Source organism: Bos taurus, chromosome 6 (genome assembly GCF_002263795.3).
Source record: "Bos taurus isolate L1 Dominette 01449 registration number 42190680 breed Hereford chromosome 6, ARS-UCD2.0, whole genome shotgun sequence".
Taxonomy (NCBI): Eukaryota; Metazoa; Chordata; class Mammalia; order Artiodactyla; family Bovidae; genus Bos; species Bos taurus.
In genome coordinates this window covers 69,398,883-69,424,739 of record NC_037333.1, presented here as the reverse complement: position 1 = coordinate 69,424,739, position 25,857 = coordinate 69,398,883, and the positions used below count along the sequence as shown (strand labels likewise).

Here is a 25,857-nt window from a genome sequence, read left to right as displayed (position 1 = left end):
CACATCCTGGTCTGGTTCTGGAGATTTGATGGTGATGGCGTACCCCCTTTTGTGTGGGAAGCAGAGACCAGTTCTTCCCTCAGGCAAATGCCTATCTCTCACTAAGTCACTGTTCCCAGGATCTCAGTTCAGTTCAGTTGAGTTGCTCAGTCGTGTCCGACTCTTTGCAACCCCATGAACCGCAGCATGCCAGGCCTCCCTGCCCATCACCAACTCCCAGAGTCCACCCAAATCCATGTCCATTGAGTCGGTGATGCCATCCAACCATCTCATCCTCTGTCGTCCCCTTCTCCTTTCATCTTCAATCTTTCCCAGCATCAGGGTCTTTTCCAATGAGTCAGCTCTTCGCATCAGGTGGCCAAAGTATTGGAGTTTCAGCTTCAACATCAGTCCTTCCAATGAACACTCAGGACTGATCTCCTTTAGGATGGACTGGTTGGATCTCCTTGCAGTCCAAGGGACTCTCAAGAGTCTTCTCCAACACCACAGTTCAAAAGCATCAATTCTTCTGCACTCAGCTTTCTTTATAGTTCAACTCTCACACCCATACATGACCACAGGAAAAACCATAGCCTTGACTAGACGGACCTTTGTTGGCAAAGTAATGTCTCTGCTTTTGAATATGCTGTCTAGGTTGGTCATAACTTTCCTTCCAAGGAGTAAGCGTCTTTTAATTTCATGGCTGCAGTCACCATCTGCAGTGATTTTGGAGCCCAGAAAAATAAAGTCAGCCACTGTTTCCCCATCTATTTCCCATGAAGTGACGGGACCAGATGCCATCATCTTAGTTTTCTGAATGTTGAGCTTTAGGCCAACTTTTTCACTCTCCTCTTTCACTTTCATCAAGACGCTCTTTAGTTCCTCTTCACTTTCTGCCCTAAGGGTGGTGTCATCTGCATATCTGAGGTTATTGATATTTCTCCCGGCAATCTTGATTCCAGCTTGTGCTTCCTCCAGCCGAGTGTTTCTCATGATGTACTCTGCATATAAGTTAAATAAGCAGGGTGACTATATACAGCCTTGACGTACTCCTTTTCCTATTTGGAACCAGTCTGTTGTTCCATGTTCAGTTCTAACTGTTGCTTCCTGACCTGCCTACAGGTTTCTCAAGAGGCAGGTCAGGTGGTCTGGTATTCCCATCTCTTTCAGAATTTTCCACAGTTTATTGTGATCCACACAGTCAAAGGCTTTTGCATAGTCAATAAAGCAGAAATAGATGTTTTTCTGGAACACCCTTGCTTTCTCGATGATCCAGCGGATATTGGCAATTTGATCTCTGATTCCTCTGCCTTTTCTAAAACCAGCTTGAACATCTGGAAGTTCATGGTTCACGTACTGCTGAAGCCTGGCTTGGAGAATTTTAAGCATTACCAGGATCTCAAGCTTGTTTCAAAGGAGGAGGGCCCAGAATCCTTGGTCCTCTTTTGCAGAACTTTTGTCATAAAGTGATGATCTATTTTACACCATAACTGGAATTAGAAATGCTTTTAATGGAGTTAAACCTGACCTTCCTATGCAAGTTTTTTTTTTAATCTAAAATAATAATAGCATATACATGGCCTTCATAATATATTAATACAAATTGTTAGAAACGTAAAAAAAATATTGGTTTATTTTTGGCTGTGCAGTTGTGGCGAGTGGGGCTACTTCTCTGGTTGTGGTGCATGGACTTCTCATTGTAGTGGATTCTCTTGTTGTGGAGCATAGGTTCTAGGGAGCATAGGCTCTAGGGTGTACAGGCTTAGTTGCCCTGAGGCATGTGGGATCTTCCCACATCAGAGATGGAACCAATGTCCCCTGCATTGCAAGGCAGATTCTTAACCACTGGACCACCAGGGAAGCCCTGTTAGAAACTCTTGACTAACTTTGAAAGGTCACCCAGGGCCTCCTCCTCAACGGCCAGATCTCTGAGCTAAGTTTCCCCAAATCAGGTGATGAGCAGCACTCGACACAGTAGCTAGCTCTCTTGCCTGACCTGCTTGCTCTCTCATCATGGCTCCCAGGACACCTCTATGCCTTGGTCCCTCCAGGCTTCAATGGCTGCCCTGGGCTGGGCAGGACGTGTCTACCTCCACCACCAGCATGGGAAGGTACTGACATGGGAACCAGTTATCTCCCTTCCTGAAAGCACATCTTGCTCTTCCCCTTGTCCCTTCCCCACTCCCCAGGCCTCTACAAAGGAGACCAGAGATGGTCCAAGCAACGCTTCTCCAGCTTTGTAGGCAGAAGGGGTCCAGATGGGTCTGGTCCCTCACTTAGCTGCTCAGATACTCAGCCTCTTCACTTCCAAGCTGGAAACACCAGTTGTTCTAGCCTTATCCTTTTGTTGTGAATATTAAATACTCTAAGTCAGTGGTTCTCAATGGGGTGTGGTTTTGCCCCTAGCAGATATTTGGCAATGTCTGGAAGTGTTTCTGGGGTCACATCACGAGTTGGGTGGGGTGGAGAGGTCAGCACTGGCATCTAGCCCAGAGAGGAAGCTGCTCTACATCCTACAAGGCACCGGCCGACCCCGCAGCAAAGAAGGGTCTGGCCCTGAAGTCAGTAGTGCCGAGGTTGGGAAATTCTGCTATGAGGCGTGAAGAGTGCTTAGTTCAACACATAAGAAATGTCATTGTTGCTGTTGTTGCCATTATTCTTTTATGCAGCTGCTCTCTGTCAGAGCAATGGCCATGCCTTCTGGTACTTTTAAGAAGAAAATTTATTTTAACCTTTTGATCTGTGATGCAAGAATGCTAAAGTACACACATTGGTGGAGACACTGTGCTTGTGCATTTACAACATGGCTAGGTGAAACACGGAGAAAGCCAAAGGGCTGTATGCCTCAATTAAGCACTAACCAGGGAAAATTATAGATTATAAAAATAACTATACTTTTACATATTACCACTAATCCTCTCTGGAAATTAGGCATGTTATACTTCCTTTAGCGGAGAAAGCCTATACTTGGGACAGTTAATGTGATTTGTCCCCGTGATATAGGGTGATGAGGGATGAAGCCAGACTATGAACCTAGCTATTTTGAATCAGTGACTCTTCTACCTGACTGCTCTCCCCACAAGCTTCCCCTCCCCCACCAACTCTTGCCCCCAGGCCTTTGTGCTGAAATAAGATCAGATAGAGCATATCCAGATGTTCTGTTTTACAGCCTGAAAAGGACACAAGGACATCAGAAGAATCACTACCTTAAGGTGGTGAATTGATTAGTGTTTACTTGAAAATGTTTATTTTTATAAAAGCTCATAGCTGATACAGGGCTTTCCTGGTGGCTCAGATGGTAAAGAATCTGCCTGCAATACGGAAGACATGGCAGGAGCTGTGGGTTTAATTCCTGGGTTGGGATGATTCCCTGGAGAAGGAAATGGCAACCCACTCCAGTATTCCTGCCTGGAAAATCCCTTGGATGGAAGAACCTGGTGAGCTACAGTCCGTGGGGTCGCAAAAGAGTCAGACACAACTTAGTGACTAAACAACAGTTGATCTAATCATAACAAACTTTAAAAAAAGAGAGAGATGCATACATGGCCCCGTGTGACACTGACTTCCAATCCTGGTGCTCATGCAAGACTCTCAAAGTCAATATTAAAGTTAACCAAATGTGATTCAGATTTAATCAAGTAGCTGGACTGGGGATTCCTTGTTTTGTGAAAATGCTGCCAAAATATGTTTCTAATCTCCCAGCCTCCTCTCTGCCTACCAATGCCTCCCCTCCCCAAGACACACACGCGCGCGCACACACACGCACACACACACACACAAAGGATGATGTCTTTACAATCTTTCATTCTTTCTGAGTCCATTTACTTCCTTGATATCTCTCTCTCTTCCCTCCCCTGTGAAACAGGTTAGCATCTTAATGGAGGGTAAGTGGTTCCAGCAATTCCATTAGCCTTCTGGCTGGGTAGGGTAAGCATGGAGAAAGTTTAGCAAGGAGGAAAGCCACAGTTCTGAGACGAACTAGTGTTTTACATCAAAAACAGTCTTTTTTTTTTTTTCTTTTAAGAGAGCAGCCGAGTGGTGAGTTACAGAAGAGGGCTCAGAGGCTGGGTCCTCCACAGTGTTTCTCTGAATGAAGACAGTCACATAAGCAGTAACATCTGGATGGGGAAAGCCCACTTTGAAATCTGAATATAGGCAGGCAGTGCTTATTTAAACATCGCCTGTGTTTGAATAATGGCAAGAGTAGAGCCCATGAGGGACTCTCTTTTTCAGGCTTTTGAAAAGGGGCAGAGAGAAGTTCCAGCAGTTTGAGGCCATCTGGAGTTGAGGGTGGGGGCTCTGCAGGGATGTGGGGCAATGGCGAATTTGGGCAACTTTGTTCACAGCCTTTTTGGGTTCTGTTTAAGTTTCTCGTTTCTCCTTCATTCAGCAACTAACCGTCAAGGGCTATGAGGTCCATCCCCCACATCTCGTGGGCTTGTATGTGAGTTGAGCAGATAAGATACAGAAAGATATCTCACCAGATGAGGGAACAGCTTCGAAAACTCCCAGCGCGATTCAAAATCTCAGCCAAGTATGAGAATCAGTGTGTCAGAGAAGTGCTTCTCAAACACTAACATGCATTCATAATGTATGAGAATCTTATTAAAATACAGATATTAATACAGGGAGTCTGGGTTGGAGTCTTAAGTTTTTTTTCTTCTTTCATAATTTTTATTGTGATATGATTCACCTACTGTATGATTTGCCATTTAAAGTGCAGCATTCACTTTCACTTTTCACTTTCATGCATTGGAGAAGGAAACCCAGTCCAGTATTCTTGCCTGGAGAATCCCAGGGATGGGGGAGCCTGGTGGGCTGCCATCTATGGGGTAGCGCAGAGTCGGACATGACTGAAGCGACTTAGCAGTAGCAGCAGCATTCAGTGATTTTCAGTATATTCATAAGGTGTGCAAACATCAGTACCATCTAACTCCAGAACCTCTTCATCACCCCAAAGGAGACCTTGTACCCATTGACAGCCACTCCCTAATTCCTCTCCCTCCAGTCTCTGATGAACTCTAAACCCCTTTCTGTCTCTGTGGATTTGCCTATTATGGACATTTCATACAAATGGAATGGTTCAACATGCTGCCTTTTGTGTTAGGCTTCTTTTGCTAAACATAGTGTTTTCAAGGTTGTATCATGTATCAGTACTTCATTGCTTTTGATGACTGATTCCATTGTATGGATATTCCACAATTTTGTTTATCTATCCATCAATTAATGAACAAATGGATTGTTTCCTCTTTGGGGCTATTATGAATAATGCTAATATGGAACTTTGTGTACACATTTTTGTGTGTACATATATTTTCAGTTCTGGTGGATATATAGCGAGGAGTGGAGTCTCTGGGCCACATGGCAACTCTATGTTTACCTTTCTGCGGAACTCCCAAACTAATTTGTATCGTGGATGCACATTTTACATCCCCATCAGCAGTGTGTGAGAGTTCCACTTTCTCCACATCCTTGTTAACCCTTGCTATTGTCTGAGTTTCTTTTTTTTTATGATAGTCTTCCCAGTGGGTATGAAATGGCATTTCAGTGTGGTTTTGATTTGCATTTCCCTAATAACTAATGTTGAGCATCTTTTCATGTGCTTATTTGGCTATCTGTGTATCTTCTTTAGAAAAATGTCTATTTAAATCCTTTGGACATTTAGAAAATTGGCTGTCTTTATTGTTGAGTTGTGTTTTTTATATATTCTAGATATTAGATTCTTATCAGATACATGATCTGCAAATATCTTCTCTCATTTTGGAGGTTCTGTTTTCACTTTCTTGATAATGTTCTCTGAAGGCATAAACTTGATGATATTTCCTTTTTTAAAAAAATAGAAGCACTTCTTTCCTGAATTACATCTAAACTTTATCTATCTCACATTATATTGGAATTAGTCTTTTTTAAAAAATATTAATGTATTTGTTTTTGGCTTCCCTGGGTCTTTATGGCTGCACACGGGCTTTCTCTAGCTGCGGTGAGTGGGGGCTACTCTTTGGTGCGGTGCTGGGGTTTCTGGTTGCAGTGGCTTCTTTTGTAGCAGAGCACAGGCTCTAAGGCATGTGGGCTTCAGTAGTTGTGGTTCATGGGCTTAGTTGTACCTCGGCACGTGGAATCTTCTGGATCAGTGATCGATCTCTTGTCCTTGGCATTAGCAGACAGATTCTTAACCACTGGGCCATCAGGGATGTCCTCCACTTTTCCTTTTGTAGCTTATGATGTCAGTGTTACATCTAAGAGACCATTGCCTTATTCGTGGTCACAAAGATTTTCATCTCTAAAAGTTCTCAGGTGATGCTGCTGCTGGTTGAAGATGCACAGTTTGGGTAGCAAGGGTTTTTTGTTTTTCTTTTCAATGATCTGATGGAGTAGGAACTGCTGATCTCTTTGGATGGCCTACTAATCAACTCCAGTGTAGTCTGAATCAAACTGGAGTTTTTCTTAGTCTGTCAGGGCTCTCTCATAGGGTTGCAGGTGGGGATGGAGGAAAGTGGTGGTCTGCCTTTTCTTCTTGTTAGAAACTCTGAATTTAAGAGCTTGGATGAATTCAAACTCAGGACTATAAACTCTAGGTAAAGAGTGCTTTCGCCATATTGGAATTCAGCTGTTGAAAGAATAACTTACATGAGTGAGCCCTTGTCTGCAGTTCTGATCATAGAAGTTTCCTGTTTCGGCAGCATTTGCTCTAATGAGATTTGAGATGCATCTGCAGGCAGCACTGTGTCCAGAATAAATTACAGGTTTGTATGAGCAATACACGGAGAAGACGATGGCACCCCACTCCAGTACTCTTGCCTGGAAAATCCCATGGATGGAGGAGCCTGGTGGGCTGCAGTCCATGGGGTAGCTAAGAGTCGGACACGATGGAGTGACTTCACTTTCATTTTTCACTTTCCTGCACTGGAGAAGGAAATGGCAACCCACTCCAGTGTTCTTGCCTGGAGAATCCCAGGGACGGGGAGCCTGGTAGGCTGCCGTCTATGGGGTCGCACAGAGTCGGACACGACTGAAGTGACTTAGCAGCAGCAGCAGCAGCCATGAGCAATACAATTGTGTGATTCCCTCAGATATGCCCCATTTCAGAGTGTAACATTCCCTTAAATTGTAAGCTTATTAGCAGAAAGTTTAGCTTGGATTCGTCTGCTTCGTTTTATTTTTTTCTTTAAATTTGGTTGGTGGTTTGAAACCGTCACTTTCAGATTCAAAGCTCCAAAAAGAATCCTGGGGTGTTGATGGCTCTCTAGATGACGGTCTTTCTTTTCCTGGACCATTTCTTCTCACAGACTAAGTAAAGATGACCCCCACTGTTTGCTGGGCTCCGCAGAGCCCTCCCTGGGGAGCCCTTTGGCCAAGGGCTCAGTCAGCCTGGCTGCCGAATAGGAAACACTGACCATGGACACTCTCTGGAGGCGAAGTAGGAGTTTGTGGGTGGCACTTTCCTGGCAAAGTCAGAATGTGTCCAACTCTAGGGGCTGCAGAGAAGAGGGGACCACAGTGAGTTAGGCTCGCAGGGTCCAGTCCTCTGCCTGCAGGCTAGACCCCCACCAGCCTGGCCTTCTTTCCACACTGCCACCAGGGCTGTCCCTCAAAGCCCTTTCCATCTCTGCCTTCTCTGATCTGCTTCCCCTTGGAATGTTTGTGGTCTTCTCTCAGTTTGGTAAGGGGGTATGGATGAGATTCAACTGTTCATCATTCACTCATTTGCTCTTTCTTACATAATTAATGAGCCCCTACTATATGCAGGGCGCTGTGTTTGTCACTGGAGGGATTTCAGAGACTGTCTTTGCCCTCACAAAGTTTTCAGTGTGATGGAGATAACCACTCTAAGTTCAGCAAATATTTATTGAAGGCATACTATGTGCCAGGTACTGTTCTAGGAAAGTGAAAGAAAAGGTGAAAGTGTTAGTTGCTCAGTCGTGTCTGACTCTTTGTGACCCCATGGACTGTACCCACCAGGCTCTTCTGTCCATGGAATTCTCTAGGCAAGAATACTGGAGTGGTTAGCCAGTCCCTTCTCCAGGGGATCTTCCCATCCCAGAAACTGAACCTGAGTCTCCTGCATTACACGCAGATTCTTTGCTGTCTGAGCCACCAGGGAAGCCCACTCACTGTTCTAGGTGTGTGCTGGCCTGTGCTAAGTCGCTTCAGTTGTGTCCGACTCTTTGTGACCCTATGAACCATAGCTGGCCAGGCTCCTCTGTCCACTGGATTCTCTAGGCAAGAAAACTGGAGTGGGTTGCCATGCCCTTGTCCAGGGGAGTCTTCCCCACCCAGGGAATGAACCTGTGTCTCTTAAGTCTCCTGCATTGGCGGGCAGGTTCTTTATCACTAACACCACCTGGGAAGCCCTGCTGTTCTGGGGATTTTAGTTAAATCAGTGACAGAACAGGCCAGGGTTCTGCCACATGGCGGTTACAAGGGCAGCTAGTAGCTAGCTGTAGCACAGGGAGGTTCAGTTAAAATGATATTGAAATCTCGAAAGATGGTACTGTTGAACCTATCTACAGGACAGCAGTGGAGATGCAGACATACAGAACAGACTTTTGAACACAGTAGGGGAGAGAGAAGGTGGAATGATTTGAAAGAGTAGCTTTGAGACACATACATTACCGGATGTAAAATAGAGAGCCAGTGGGAATTTCCTATATGACACAGGGAGCCAAAGCCAGTGTTCTGTGACAATCTAGAGGGGTGAGATAGGGAGGGAATGTTAAGACAGAGAGGACATATGTATACCCCTGGCTGATTCATGTTGGTGTATGGCAGAAACTATCATATTATTGTAAAATAATCATCCTCCAGGTAAAAATAAAATAAAAATGTAAAAAATGCTATTGACTACACATCTGCTCTCTCCATTTATTCATGCATCCATTCATTTCAGAAGTTCTTAACTAGCTCCTACTGTACACCTGGCACCCTATTAAATTCTGAGGAGCAAGTAAGGACCAGATTCTTTATTTCTTGGTACATACAGTCTAGTGGGAATTCAGTCATGAATCAAGTAATTGTATTTGTGATCCAGTAATGACAGACAGATGAACTGTTTGAAGAGCAATTAAAACAGAGTTGCCCACACCTGACACACATCCCTGGGACTTGACTGATTCCACGGACTCCAGGAGACTTCCAAATGTCAGTATCTGCACCTCCTCTCTTGACGACACAGCAACCTTCATCCAAAGACTTTCAGGGCTTTGGGGCACTTTGTTATCATTTAACTAGTAGGGTCAGGATAGTTATCTCCCATGTAATGACTTTTCCAGCCACCTGAACCTGATCTCTATGTGTCAAAGGTTCACAGCTCCCCTCCTTTTTTTGACCTTTTTGCTAGAAATCCTCCTGAAGTATTATGTACTTTTTATGCTTTTAAATACAGTATATATATTGAGTTTAATCTTATCTTGATGAGTAGGCTAATATTTATAGAGCTGCTTTTGTCCAATATTTTACCTGGATCCATTATTAAACTGAGAGTTCATAAATAGTGGTTTTCAGATTTTGTCATTCCTTTTGTGCTTATTGGCTGGCATTCTTTTGTAAGGAAGAGAGCCCATCACATTTTCTTCCTCCTACTTCTTTCTCTCTTTTTTTGGTGTCACTGTCTCATGGATAATTTTTGTATTCTATCCAGTGCCAGTATTATTAATCTTTTAGCACAGATTATCCTAAAATTGGACAGTGGAAGCCCACATTATCAGCTCTTATACTTTTTTGACAGTTTCACTGAGATATAATTGAAACACAGTAAACATCACATGTTTAAAGTACACAGGGACTTCTCTCGCAGTGCAGTGGTTAAGACTCCACACTTCCAAAGCAGCAGGTGCAGGTTTGATCCCTGATCAGGGAACTAAGATCCCACATGCATGGCAAAAAAAATTAAAGAAAACAAAACACCTAGTATACAATTTGGTACGTTTTGGCATATGTGTGCCTCATAAAATCATCATTACAATCAAGATAATATATCCATTACCTCCCCCATGAGGTTTCGTTATGCTGCTTTGCAATCCTCTCTCCTATTTCTCCTTTCTCCTCCAGAGCCCCCATCCTCAGGCCCTCAAGGAAACATAGATCTGTTTTCTTTTACAGGAGTTTGCATATGTTTGAATGTGATAGAAAAGAAATCATACAGCATATACTCTTATTTTGTTTGGTTTCTCAGCATAATTACTTTGCAATCTATTCAAGTTGTGACGTGTGTCCGCAGTTCTTTCCATTTTATTGGTGAGGAGTATTTCATTGTGTAGGTAACCACGAGTTGTTTGTTCATTTGTTGATGGACGCTGGTTGGTTCCAGTTTGGGGGCTGTTACAAATGAAACTTCTGTGAACATTCAGGTATAATTCTTTGTGAGTGACACGTACTCATTTGTTTCTCTAGAGTGATTACCTAGGAGTGGAATAGCTACATGGTTAAAGTTTAAGAAACTGCCAGTTGTTGTGCCATTTACATGCCCTCCATCTGTGCAAGAGTGTTCTTAATCTTCTGCATCCTCACCAACACTTGATACAGTCATTTAATTTTTTTTAGCCATTCTAATGGACATGTAGTGGCATTTCATTGTGATTTTAACTTGTATTTTCCTAATAACCGGTGATGTTGGGGACATGTTTATCTACCTTTTTGCCATATATATAGTTTGATAGATAAGAGAATCGTATGTTCAATTGTTCAGTGTTTTTGCTTTTTAAAATTGGATTATTTTCTTTGAGTTTTGTGAGTTCTTTAGTACATTGAAGAGTCTTGCCTTCAAAGTGGAAAATAATTAGTTCTATAGGGAGCATTCTCTGTCCCTGTTAACAAATCTTAAGGCAAGATTCCCCAAAGATCAAATTCTTTCCATTTGACCTAACTTTGCCTTCAAACAAGCTCAGTTTATAGGAGTATAAAAATATTCAGCATGCAACAAGGTAAAATTTATAATCACTGACGTCTAAATAAAAATTATCAGCCGTGCAAAAAACCATAAAATTATGACCCGTAATGGGGAAAGAGAAACCCGTCAACTGCAATTTACCCAGGACTGACAAAGAAGTTAGAATGAAGGGTCAAGGACATAGAGATAGTAATTATAACATACAACATATAATCAATGGTTAAAGACATGGATGGTATAAGAGACTCAAATAAACCATTTACATGAAAACTACAATATGTGATAAAAAATATATCAGGATAACAGCAGATTAGATGTTACAGAAGACAACATTTTGGAATCTGAAGACATAGAAAGAAACTATCCACAATGAAATGAAGAAAGATACAATAATTTTTAAAAATGAAATAAGCATTAGTGATCAGTGGGAAAACTTTAAGCAGCCTAAAATATTTATAATTGGAGTCCCCACAAGAAAGAGTGGGAAAAAGAAAAGATACTTGAGTAAATAATGGCTGAAAATTTCACAAATTTGATGAAAACTATTAACCCACAGATCCAAGAAGTGCAATTAACCCCAAGCACAAGAAACATGAAGAAAACTAGACCAAGTAACATCATAATCAATGTTAAAGAAAAAAACGTTGAAAACTGGAGAAGAAAGACCCCAAGGAGCTTAGGGTAAGAATGACAGCAGGTATTCTTTTTCATTTCAGTTCAGTCGCTGTTGTGTCCGACTCTTTGCAACCCCATGGAATGCAGCATGCCAGGCTTCCCTGTCCATCACCAACTCCCGGAGCTTATTCAAACTCATGTCCATTGAGTCAGTGATGTCATCCAACCATCTTATCCTCTGTCATCCCCTTCTCCTCCTGCCCTCAATCTTTCCCACCATCAGGGTCTTTTCCAGTGAGTCAGTTCTTCGCATCAGATGGCCAAAGTACTGGAGTTTCAGCTTCAGCATCAATCCTTCCAACGAATATTCAAGACTGATTTCCTTTAGGATTGACTGGTTTGATCTCCTTGCAGTCCAAGGGACTGTCAAGAGTTGTCTACAACATCACAGTTAAAAGGCATCAATTCTTTGGCACTCAGCTTTCTTTATAGTCCAACTCACATCCACACATGACTACATAACTTTGACTAGACAGGCTCTTGTTGGCAAGATAATGTCTCTGCTTTTTAATATGTCATCTACATTGGCCATAGCTTTTCTTCCAAGGGGCAAGTGTCTTTTAATTTCATGGCTGCAATCACCATCTGCAGTGATTTTGGAGCCCCCCAAAATAAAGTCTCTCACTGTTTCCATTGTTTCCCCATCTATTTCCCATGAAGTGATGGGATTGGATTCATGATCTTAGTTTCTAAATGTTGAATTTTAAGCCAGCTTTTTCACTTTCCTCTTCCACTTTCTTGATGAAAGAGGCTCTTTAGTTCTTCTTCACTTTCTGCCTTAAGGGTGGTGTCATCTGCATATCTGAGGTTATTGATATTTCTCCTGGCAATCTTGATTCTAGCTTGTGCTTCATCCAGCCTAGCATTTCGCATGATGTGCTCTGCATATAAGTTAAATAAGCAGGGTGACAATATACAGCCTTGACTTACTCCTTTCCCTATCTGGAACTAATCCATTGTTCCATATCTGGTTCTAACTGTTGCTTCTTGACCTACATACAGATTTCTCAGGAGGCAGGTAAGGTGGTCTGGTATTCCCATCTCTTGAAGAATTTTCTACAGTTTGTTGTGATCTACACAGTCAAAGTTGGCATAATCATTAAAGCAGAAGTATATGTTTTTCTGATATTCTCTGGCATTTCTAATGATCCAATGGATGTTGGCAATTTGATCTCTGGTTCCTTTCCTTTTTCTAAATCGACACAGAGGGATGGTATGGGGAGGGAGGAGGGAGCAGGGTTCAGGATGGGGAACACATGTATACCTGTGGCAGATTCATTTTGATATATGGCAAAACCAATACAATATTGTAAAGTTAAATAAAATAAAATTTAAAAAAATAATAATTCCAGCTTGAACATTTGGAAGTTCATGGTTCATGTACTGTTGAAGCCTGGCTTGGAGAATTTTGAGCATTACTTTGCTAGCCTGTGAGATGAGTGCAATTGTCCAGTAGTTTGACCATTCTTTGGCATTGCCTTTCTTTGGCATTGGAATAAAAACTGACCTTTTTTAGTCCTGTGGCCACTGCTGAGTTTTCCAAATTTGCTGGAATATTGAGTGCAGCACTTTCACAGCATCATCTTTTAGGATTTGAAATAGCTCAACTGGAATTCCATCACCTCCACTAGCTTTGTTGGTAGTGATGCTTATTAAGGCCCGTTTGACTTCACATTCCAGGATGTCTGGCTCTAGGTGAGTGATCACACCATCATGATTATCTGGGTCATGAAGATCTTTTTTGTATAGTTCTTCTGTGTATTCTTGCCACCTTTTCTTAATATCATCTGCTTCTGTTAGGTCCATACCATTTCTGTCCTTTATTGTGCCCATCTTTGCATGAAATGTTCTCTTGGTGTCTCTAATTTTCTTGAAGAGACCTCTAGCCTTTCCCATTCTATTGTTTTTCTTTATTTCTTTGCACTGATGGCTGAGGAAGGCTTTCTTATCTCTTCTTCCTATTGTTTGGAATTCTGCATTCAAATGGATATATCTTTCCTTTTCTCCTTTGCCTTTCACTTCTCTTCTTTCCATAGCTATTTGTAAGGCCTCCTCAGACAACCATTTTTACCTTTTTGCATTTCTTTTTCTTGGGGATGATCTTGATCAATGTCTTCTGTATAATGTCACAAACCACCGTCCATAGTTCTTCAGGCATTCTGTCTATCAGATCTGGTCCCTTAAATCTATTTCTCACTTCTACTGTATAATCGTAAGGGATTTGATTTATGTCATATCTGAATTGTCTAGTGGTTTTCCCTACTTTCTTCAATTTAAGTCTGAATTTGGCAATAAGGAGTTCATGATCTGAGCCACAGTCAGCTCCCAGTCTTGTTTTTGCTGACTGTATAGAGCTTCTCCATCTTTGGCTGCAAAGAATAAGACCAATCTTATTTTGGAACTGACCATCTGGTGATGTCCATGTGTAGAGTCTTCTCTTGTGTTTGTGGAAGAGGGTGTTTGCTATGACCAGTGCATTCTCTTGGCAAAACTCTGTTAGCCTTTGACCTGCTTCATGCTGTACTCCAAGGACAAATTTGCCTGTTACTCCAGGTATCTCTTGACTTCCTACTTTTGCATTCCAGTCCCCTATAATGAAAAGGATATCTTTTTTGGGTGTTAGTTCTGGAAGGTCTTATAGGTCTTCATAGAACCATTCAACTTCAGCTTCTTCAGCATTACTGGTTGGGGCATAGACTTGGATTACTCTGATGTTGAATGGTTTGCTTGGAAAAGAACAGAGATCATTCTGTCATTTTTGAGACTGCACATTGTAATTGCAACTATTTATATAACATTAACATTGTATTAATGAAAGTGAAAGTGACAGTCACTTAGTCGTGCCTGACTCTTTGCTACCCTATGGACTATACAGTCCATGAAATTCCCCAGGCCAGAATACTGGAGTGGGTAGCCTTTCCCTTCTCCAGGGGATCTTTCCAACCCAGGGATCAAACCCAGGTCTCCCACATTGCAGGCAGATTCTTTACCAGCTAAGCCATCAGGGAAGCCCAAGAATACTGGATTGGGTAGCCTATCCCTTCTCCAGCGGATCTTCCTAACCCAGGAATTGAACCTGGGTCTCTGGCATTGCAGGTGGGTTCTTTACCAACTGAGATACTAGAGAAGCCTACATTGTATTAATATTAGGTATCAAAAGTAATCTAGAGATAATTTAAAGTGTGTAGGAAGATGCACCTAAGTTATATACAAATCCTAGACACTTTATTTTTTTAAACATTTCTCTGAGAATATTTTATCAAGTGCAGAAAAAATAAGAATAGGATCATCTTGAATGATGTGATTAATAATTTAAATATAATAGATTTCTGTCTGTGTTATGCGCTCAGTTGTGTCAACTCTTTGTGATCCTATGGACTGTAGCCCATCAGGTTCCTCTGTCCATGGAATTCTCCAGGCAAGAATACTGGAGTATGTAGCCATTCTCCTCTCCAGGGGATCCTCCAGACCCAGGGATTGAACCCATGTCTCCTACATTGCAAGCAGTTTCTTTACCATCTGAGCTACCAGGGAAGCCCCATAACAGATTTGTATTTATATTAATCTTATATCCTACACAAATATATTTAAAATTGCATATCTCATACATTGTTATTAGATGTCCATAGGACATTTAGAAAAACTGGAAAAAAGATAAACATTATTAAATTTCAAAAAGTAGAATTCTTTTTTTTATTGTGATTCAGTTATACATATACACATATATTATTTTTTAAATTATTTTCCATTATAGATTATTATAAGATATTGACTATAGTTCCCTGTGTTATACCAAAAGAAAAGTACTTTAAATATGAAGCACAAATAGGTCAAAAACAAAAAAAGATGGGAAAATCTATACAATCTTAATACTAAGCAAAAGAAATTTAGAATCATTATATTAATAGTAAATTTCAGAGCAAAGAATATTTCTAGAACTTCCCTGGTGGTCCAGTGGTTAAGAATCTGCCTGCCAATGCAGGGGACATGAGTGTGATCCCTGGTCTGGGAAGATCCCACGTGCCAAGGAGCAACTAAGCCCATGCACCACATCTACTGAGCCTGTGCCCCAGAGCCTGTGCTCTGCCACCACAATGAGAAGCCTGCTCATTGCATCTAGAGAAAACCTGCATGTGGCAATAAAGACCCAGCAGAGCCAAAAATGATAAAAATTAAGTGTTTTAATTTAAAAAATTAAAAATTCAAAAACTTTTAAACAAAAAAGTATTTCCAATGATAAAGTCACTTCAAAATGATAAAGAACTCAATTCATCAAGAGACTATAACAGTTTTAAATGTTTATGCACCTGGTAACATGGCCTTGAAATACATAAAGTGGGAAGCTGGAGGGAAATTCTGGAATGTTTACCTAGTTCAACTTCTTTCTTCTTTTCTTCGTTTCCTCCTAACCTTCCTTCCTGTTTACTCTCGTTTCCTGCTTCCTTTTTATTTCACCCCCCTTTTCTTTTTTCTCCTTCTCCTCCTCCTCCTTTCACAAAAGTAGGAACTGAGGCCACAGGTGAAGCGGCTGCAGAAGTACACATCAAGTGAGAAGCTGAATTAGGTCTAAGCCTCAGGCCCTCCAAATTCTTATCTAGCACACTTTCCTCCTCACTGCACTTGACTGGTCTTGAACAAACTCTGTCTTGATACACTAATAACTCTTAAAATGAGGGTATTAATGATGTAAACACTAGCAGATGGAAATCAGAGGTGTGACCTAAGCACTATTCCTCATTTGTTGATAGTTGATTGGCATCAGCTAGCACAGAAACCAAACCAAAGGTTGAAAAGAGAACTGCGAAAACTCTTGTCCTATTTCTTGAGAATTGCTCATTGAATTTCTGCTTTCGGGAGAAGTCTTTATGAGAATCCTGGGATGTGAATTCTTAGTAGTTGTTTTACCTTCCTGGCACTGGGTAGGCAATGTCCCCTTAAGTACGGGTCTTTATTTGAAGGAAACATTCTGGTGACCTGCTCTAATATGATGGGTGCCATAGGCTGCCTCCTGTCTGTGCTGTCAGTGTGCCCAATGGCCCAGTTCTGCCAGCTGGCCCATGAATTCACATGGAAATTAATTACCGACTGAGCAAGAGTTATGGGAATCTCTGAGTGCTGACCTGTGTACTGAGATGAAGGCAATCAAACACAGGGTCATCTGGGGTCAAGCCCATGGCTTTGGAGAGCCGTTTGTCACTTGGAATTGGGCAGAGAACCGTAAACAGAAGAGACAGTGAGTGAAGTTGACTAATTATACACAATTGTGGCCACAGCTTGGCCTGATCAGACAGGGCAAGACAGAGACAGTTAGAATGAAAAAGTATGTTTAAAAACACAGCCTTCTCCAGTCAGAAATGGCTCAGGCAGTGCTGGAAAGACACGAGTAGGAGTTAGAGCAGCTCAGTCTTTAGTTTGGAGACTGTGAAGTATGACCTTGGAGAGGAGTGGAGGATAATTTCAAGGCTACCTGATAGTTAAACCAATGAGAGCTGCATTGTGTCAGCCTTCAGTAACTACCATGACAGCTGAAGTCAAAACCCGAAGCTTCTAAAAAAATGCTTCTCCTCCAACTACTTGCTCTGGGATAATGTCATCCACAATTTCATGAAGAGAGGTTAGCTTGCTGGACAGTCAGTTCAGGTAAGCTTTATTTTTATAAATAGATGGGAAAAGAGAAACATATCCAACAATGGCATGAAGACTTTGGAGTTAAGCTGTTGTTCAGTTGCTCAGTCTTGTCTGACTCTTTGCAGCCCTATAGACAGCAGCATGCCATCCTTCACCATCTCCCGGAGCTTGCTCAAACTCATGTCCATCAAGTTGGTGATGCCATCCAACCATCTCATTCTCTGTTGTCCCCTTCTCCTCCTGCCTTCAGTCTTTCCCAGCATCAGGGTCTTTTCCAATGAGTCAGCTCTTCATAGCAGGTGGCCAAAGTATTTGGAGCTAAGTAGTGCTGTGCTTAGTCTTTCATTCATGTCTGACTTTTTGCAACCCTATGCACTGTAGCCTGCCAGGCCCCTCTGTCAATGGGGATTCTCCAGGCAAGAACAGGAGTGGGTTGCCGTGCCTTCCTCCAGGGGATCATCCCAACCCAGGGATCGAATCCAGGTCTCCCGCATTGCAGGCAGATTCTTTGCCACCTGAGCCACCAGGGAAACCCAGAGCTAAGCAGATATTGGTTTAAATCTCATCTCAAGCGTTAGAAACATGTGACGAGGGTCAAATTAATCAATTGTTCTTAGTCTTAGTTCCTTCATCCATAAGAGGAGGATGATTGCATGTACCTCACAGGGTTGTTGTGAAGGTTAGGAGTAGTATATGCACGTACATGTAGCAGGAGTGAGGAAAACTGTCTTCCTCCTCTTCTTCATCATCACATCATCACTTGGATGATTTTGGGCAAGCCGCCTCCTCTCTTTGCCTTTTGTATTTGTCTCAGTGTAGAAAGATGATGAGCATAATCCTGGTCATCAGACCAAGCTGTATTATCCTAGGTGCTAAACCAAAACTGTGAGCTGAGAATGAAGATCAGGATCCTCTCTCCTCTGAGGGTCATATAACACTGCCTTCCCCACCACCAAGGTAGTAAAATGGGCTCTGACACTTGCTGTTTAGGGGTCAAATATGCCTCTGCCTCCTACACACACAGCTAGTACCTCTGGCGCTAAGTTACGTCTCTGTCCTCTGTTTGACTAGAAGAACTGAAAGTAGCCACAATTAAATGTACTTATCAAAATATCTGTCTGAAAGCAATAACATCTCAGCTAGTCAATCGCAACACATCTATTACATAATTATTACACATACATTATATTTGATTTTGTTGATGGAGTTTGGAAGCAGTGAAGGATGTCTGCAAAGGAATCCTGCCCAACAAGGATAATTTGCCCTGCCTGTAATTTCCAGTAGTGTCCTATCCTAGTCACATTACACATAAACATCAGATCAGATCAGTCGCTCAGTCGTGTCCGACTCTTTGCAACCCCATGAATCGCAGCACACCAGGCCTCCCTGTCCATCACCAACTCCTGGAGTTCACTGAGACTCACATCCATTGAGTCAGTGGTGCCATCCAGCCATCTCATCCTCTGTCGTCCCCTTCTCCTCTTGCCCCCAATCCCTCCCAGCATCAGAATCTTTTCCAATGAGTCAACTCTTCGCATGAGATGGCCAAAGTACTGGAGTTTCAGCTTTAGCATCATTCTTTCCAAAGAAATCCCAGGGCTGATCTCCTTCAGAATGGACTGGTTGGATCTCCTTGCAGTCCAAGGGACTCTCAAGAGTCTTCTCCAACACCACAATTCAAAAGCATCAATTCTTCGGCACTCAGCTTTCTTCACAGTCCAACTATCACATCCATACATGACCACAGGAAAAACCATAGCCTTGACTAGACGGACCTTTGTTGGCAAAGTAATGTCTCTGCTTTTGAATATGCTATCTAGGTTGGTCATAACTTTCCTTCCAAGGAGTAAGCATCTTTTAATTTCATGGCTGCAGTCACCATCTGTAGTGATTTTGGAGCCCAGAAAAATAAAGTCTGACACTGTTTCCACTGTTTCCCCATCTATTTCCCATGAAGTGATGGGACCAGATGCCATCATCTTCGTTTTCTGAATGTTGAGCTTTAAGCCAACTTTTTCACTCTCCATTTTCACTTTCATCAAGAGGCTTTTTAGTTCCTCTTCACTTTCTGCCATAAGGGTGGTGTCATCTGCATATCTGAGGTTATTGATATTTCTCCCAGCAATCTTGATTCCAGCTTGTGTTTCTTCCAGTCCAGCGTTTCTCATGATGTACTCTGCATATAAGTTAAATAAACAGGGTGACAATATACAGCCTTGACGAACTCCTTTTCCTATTTGGAACCAGTCTGTTGTTCCATGTTCAGTTCTAACTGTTGCTTCCTGACCTGCATACAAATTTCTCAAGAGGCAGATCAGGTGGTCTGGTATTCCCATCTCTTTCAGAATTTTCCACAGTTTATTGTGATCCACACAGTCAAAGGCTTTGGCATAGTCAATAAAGAGCCTCAAAGTCAACCCCAAACTCCAAGTAACAGACACGATTGCCACTTCTCCTACCCCTTGCTACCTTGTTTTTTTTCCCCCAAATTTCTACTGGATTAGGTAGAAACTCTTATTCTAATTCTGCCAGCTAAAATTTGGGCTGGCATTTCTTTTTTCTTTTTTTGAACATAGAATAAAAGAATAATACTGTGATTAATGCCTCATTTTTTTCCTTGAGAGAAAGAAGGAATTGCAGTTGGAAACCTTCTCCTCCACATTCTGCTTCCTGACATACAGTGTTTGCAGAAGTCCCAGAGTAGAATATGTGATGAGAGACTGAAGGCTTGAGGTAGCATATTAGTTAGGATTCTTCAGAGGAACAGAACCCAAAAGAAAGAGATTTATTACAAGGAATTGGCTCATGCAATTATGCAGGCTGACAAATCCCAAGATCAGATTCTCAGGGGCCAGAAAAAAGTGTCTTCCTTTTAAAAAGAAATTCTGATTCTAAAATATAAAAAGAAAGCTTTAAAATTGCAATTAAAATGTTTATTATTTTAGCTTGCGGAAGGAGACGTGGACCTGAGTTGGAAGAGACGCTAGGGTGCAAGTGTGAGGTTCAGCACGGGTTTGCTGCGAGGTTTCGGTCCCGAACGGCGGCACCATGTCGAAAGTTTCTTTTAAGATCACACTGACGTCGGACCCGCGGCTGCCATACAAAGTACTCAGTGTTCCCGAAAGTACACCTTTCACAGCAGTGTTAAAATTTGCAGCAGAAGAATTTAAAGTTCCTGCAGCAACAAGTGCAATTATTACCAATGATGGAATAGGAATAAATCCTGCACAGACTGCTGGAAATGTTTTTCTAAAGCACGGTTCAGAACTGCGAATAATTCTAGAGATCGTGTTGGACATTGTTAATATCTGCTGCTTGGAACATAAAACCCCCTTCCAGAGTAAATATTGGTATTGTTATTGTAAAATTGGAATCAGGCATTTGAAATCCTATGAAAATACCAGTAATTGAAGACATAATGAAAGGTGACTATCTGTCCATGCTGCTTGTTCACACTTCATGTGAGGAGAGAACACATCCCGGCCTAGGGCCCCATGACCACAGAGGATCAGTCTTTCATTGCTGCCTCGCTGCACACACAGGTAGTTCATCAGGGGTGAATGGATCAACCATCTGTGTCTTATAACTGGAGGATGCTTCTGGTCATTCTTTCTGAGAACATCTGGAAAATTAAAATTTACTGAATCTTCCTCCTTGTCCCTGAGTTAAAAATGTAAAAAAGATTATGGATCCACACATGACGGTTGGCTTGATAGCATCTGACTCACAGACACAAACATAGTTGAATTCCTCCTTATATATCATTTATGGTAAAGGATCATATCAATGAATAACTTGTCTTATCATTTAGCTTGTTTTAAAGTTTCAGACTTCTTGAGTTCTTAATAAATTTTAATTTGATATCAAAGAGCCCAAAATTGCATTTTCCATCTAGCCCTTATGGGTAAAATTGGTTGGTATCTCACACCAAGGAGTTTTAGCGATGATCTTGCAGACTCCAGTACTTGTAATGATGAAAATTAAGAATAAAGTAGAAGCATCAGTTGTTGAACTATGCATTCCTTTATTGATCTCTTTTAAAACAACCTTTAAAATAGGAATCCTCAAGAAACCATCATCTTTTTTAAGATAATCCTAAATAGCCTTCAGGGAGAAAGTGTAAAGAAGAACATCTGAAAGTTCACAACAGAGCTCATAAAAATGCTAATTTAAATTCTGGTTAGTTATACATAATGAAGACCGAACATTTAAGGAAGCATTAAGACTATAGTTGTGGGGTGAATAAGAAGCTAGGGAAGAAAAATGGGGAAGCCCAGATGACCAGGCTTCTAGCAAGAAGGAAAGAAACAAAAGGGAAGGCAAGCAGAAACCTGTAACGAGAGTGTCACAGAAAAGGCCAGACTGGGTAGACAAAGCCACAGAGGCAATGGAAAGAACTGAAGGGAAAACAAAATACTTGACATTGTTATAAGGAGCTGAAGATGATCAGAGAAAGCACAGCATAGGCATTGTCAACATACGGTTTTTGGAATTCTCTTAGTTTAAAGAAAGATACACATAAGGGAAGATTATGGTTGCCCTTAGTGAGGGCATCAGTATCTCTGCATATCTTGAAAGGTGAAGGCTTATAGTGATTGAGAACCAGCACTTGACCTGCTGTATTCTAAATGCTGAGGTCTCTGGAGGCAGGCCTGGTTGGTTGGTATCTGTTTTGCACTTTGGAGGCCTGGAAAATGTAAGCTTCAAGATATAGGTGTTGAATTATTCATGAATAAAGTATTTCTAAAACCAATTTTTATTGAAATGTGCATAGGCCCTAGGTTCATTGGGGAAAAAAAATTATGCAACAGAATCAGTATCCGAAAGATGATATTGGTTAAGACTAAGACATGGTTCAGATATTTGACAATGACTAGCAGTCTTCAGAATTGTAAAGGGCAAAAAAATTTGTGCTGAGGTAGAAAAGTATGTTAACTAATGTTCGTGGAATTTTTTATTTTTATAAGCAGATTTTTATTTTCTGATGCCTAAAGACTCCTGGTCTTTAACAACATTAAACCTCCATTAATGAGAAATTTATGAATGCCTATTTTCTGAATTTTTTGTCTTATTTAGATTTTCCCTCATTCTGTTTCTAGCACAGAATTCTGCCTGATTTGTCACACAGATAGGTTTTATGATGTCTCATAAATTAAAAATTTTTGTTCTTTGGTTGGAAAATTTTATTGCAGTCAGGTCTTAAAAATATTTCCTTGTATAGAACTAGACATGTTATTAAATATGATCTGTAACTTCTTTGTGCAAAATGTTTCAAAGTGGTGTATTTAGTTTAAAGTGCTTTATTGGTACATGATTCATATCTTGTGAAAATACATTTTCTTACACCATAAAAAAAAAAAATGTTTATTTAAATGTCTATAAAAAGTAGTCATATGTCAGTCATATGCAACTCAATTCCTCTGTTATTAGATGGAAATTATATTCAATGATGGGAAGTGGATGCAGTTTAGGATGTCTTCTTTGATGTGGGGTGGAGCCTCCAGAAGTAAGAATGCTTAGGGTCTAGAAAGGTCTTAAAATAACCCCAACAAAGGCTGGGAAATGTGCATTGGCCAGGAATGGAGAGCAAATGGAAGACATTTGGAGTGAGGAATATGGGGGGAATTGGAGACTGACTGGGTGTGCAGGCCACAGCCAGTGAGGCTCATGAGTGCCAGGAGAGGGGATGGTTCTGGATACACAGTGGGAACAAAGCAGGGGGGTGGGGGTGGGGGTCATGGAAACCCTCTGATGGTTCTACGACCAGTAGTTTGACATCTAAGTCAGTGGAGAGAAAGATTCTTTGCCCAAGCAACTTTCAGCAAGTGGGTCAGGGCAAACCATCTGATGAAAAAGCAATAAGTAACTGCTGACAGGCTGAACCACAAATACTTCTAGCTAAAAGGGAACAATAAAGTGGAGGCTGATGCCAAGAGCAATTCTAGCTCTAGTAATTCATTTAACCTTTATCAGATCACCATGGGTATTCCCCATATTTGTTCCCTTTCTCTGGCTTTCATGTGGCACACAACCCATCTTCGTTGAGCAGAGGTCTAAATATGCCAACAAAAAGCCACAGGGACTGAGGTGGCAGGGACTCTCCACCCACGAGTGATGGCTGGAGCATGGGATCTTTGGAAAGGAGGCATTAACTGTGATCCAGGGAGACTCCCCCTCAGCAGGTTGCCTGGCCAGAGCTCATACTGCCACCTGTGTGCCCATCACCAAGGGCAAAAGGTACCCCACTACTGGGGGAGGCAGGAAGCGAGCGGCTGAGATGGCAAAAAGAGGGAAGGATGGTGTCCCTGGGTATGCCTTACTCTATCAGGCAGCACACAGGGTCCCCAGACCTGAGGGGGTGGGGCCGTCCTCTGTCTGTAGAGTTTTCTTTTTTTAATTTTTTTATTTTGTTATTTATTTATTTTATTATTTTGGTTGCCCTGGGTTTTCATTGCAGCGTGAATGCTTCTCTCAAGTTGCGGTGAGCAGGGGCTAGCAGTGCACAGGCTTCTCACTGCAGTGGCTTTTCTTATTGTGGAACACAGGCTTTAGGTGCAGGGGTGTCTGTAGTTGCAGCACGTGGGCTCAGGAGTTGTGGTTCAGGGCTCTAGAGTGCATGCTCAGTAGCTGTGGCACATGGGCTTAGTTGCTCCATGGCATGTGGACTCTTCCTGGACCAGGGATCCGAATCCATGTCCTCTGCATTGGCAGGTGGATTCTTATCCACTGTACCACCAGGGAAGTCCTCTGTCTGTGGTTTAAGATAGCCTGTCATTGCATGGATCGCTGGACCAAAGCCTCATTGCCCTTGGGGAAGCCTTATCCTCCTCTTCTGAAACAAAATAAATAAGGGTCAATTGACGGAATTGACCCCAAACAACCATGACACAAGGGCCCTGTTGGCTGATTTCCTTTGATCCTCTTCTTGGTGTCAAACGGCATGTGGTTAGCTAGGCAAAGTTCATATTTGTTATTGAGAGATTTTCTTGTCTTTTCCAAAAGACTTCCTTTCCAGGCTAAACCACCTCAGGTTCCCAAGTTTGTCTTAGGGGAAACATTATTTATTTTAGCAAACCCTTATACAGCCCTTGCTGTGTGCCAAGCATGATTCTAGGTACATTATAAATACCAAACTATTTTATCCTCATGACAGCCCCATGAGATAGACATAGGTACTGTTTTCATTTCCATTTTAGAGAAGTGGTGAAAATGTTGCAGAGAGGTTAACTAACTTTTCCAAGCTCACACTGCTTCTGAGAGGCAGAACATGGCTTTGGGTCCTGGTGGTCCCCTAGCCATATTCCACGCTCCCTCACTTCTCTCACTCCACGCTGCCTCAGATTCTCTTAAGGTTGTGGAACGTAAAGTTAGTCACACTGCGCTGACGACCACTGGGCATGCACTAGTTTTGAGGAAGTGGCACTGGTTTGTGTCATCTCTGTTCTTAGATTCTCGTAGCAGCTTGTCTTTAAGCCTGAGATTCACCTTATGCCTTTGTCTTTCCAACACTACCTGTTCAGTGGCCCAACAGTTTTCTCAGATTGTGTCAGAAAACTCACAAGAACAAGCAGGGGAGGCCAAGGTGGGGAGGTCAACAAGGCATGCAAGACACCTGTCCCTACCTATGAACCCAGACCTTAGGTAGATGCCTGGATTGTTTGTATTTGCTTATTTGCTTATTAGCGGCAGAAATGGACTCTGGTTAACTTAGGGGGGAAATGAAGAAAAGAAAAAAGTAAAAGAGAAAATATTGGAAGGATTCTGGGTGCGTTGATTTATCTGACCAGTTGGGTCTCGGAAAGGACTGGCAACAAGGCAGCCTTGGAGATTTCAGTAGGAGAACTCAGGAATGGTCTTTCAGGGTGGTCCTAAGGAATATATTCGCTCCAAATATTCCTCATGCTTATGTCATTCCAGTAAAGGCTTTCTATGCTCAGCAAAGAGAATGTGGCTGGAATAGGTCCATCTGTAGGGAAAGTGCTTGGTCAGGCTGTGGACCTAGCACACAGGATGAGGGAGCAGAGGCCTCCAGGGAGGAAAGCAGGGAAGAAGGACAGGGGCTGGGTGGGCACCACAGCAGCTGTCCACTCAATACCCAGCACCCTCCTCGCTGGCCCCCAGCATCTCTGCATCCCAGGCCTGCTGAAGGCCTCAGCTACCCCTAGCCCCCATCCGTCTGTTTCTGCTCCAGCCTGTTGACCTGGTGCTGATCTGTCTGTCTCCCCTCTTGGAGATTTGGTGTTTGCACTCTGGCACGGCTGCCAATGGGTTTCCAGTGTCTTTGTAGGAGGGCCTCACACAGATTTTATTTCTAGTCCTGTGTTTGTGCCTGTTGATCATTACCAATTTTTATTCTGTAATTATTAATGTTTAAATGACATTTTCACTTCTGTCATCTCATTTAGTCTTCTCAAAACCCCTATGAAGTTGACAAAATAGATATATTTCCACCGTCTTGTAGATGCACAATCTAGCGTTTAGAGAGACGGGCCAGCTCAGTTGTCAAGTAATTAAGAAGCCAGTGATTGCACTAAAATGTAGGACTTCCAGTTTTGCAATTCTGAGTTGCTGCCCATTTCTCCTAGTGTTATGGGTTCCAGATTGCTATGCATGTCCCAAGAATAGCATCTTTGATTAATAAACATTCTCTTATTTTTGAAAAAGGAGAAAATAAACAAGAAAACGGTAGA

General features: G+C 42.0%; 1 pseudogene; it reads left to right on the top strand.

The window, feature by feature from the left end:
* Positions 1 to 20,140: 20,140 nt before the first annotated feature.
* LOC101906021 (ubiquitin-fold modifier 1-like) lies at positions 20,141 to 22,207 on the top strand (annotated as a pseudogene).
* The last annotated feature ends 3,650 nt before the right edge of the window (positions 22,208 to 25,857 follow it).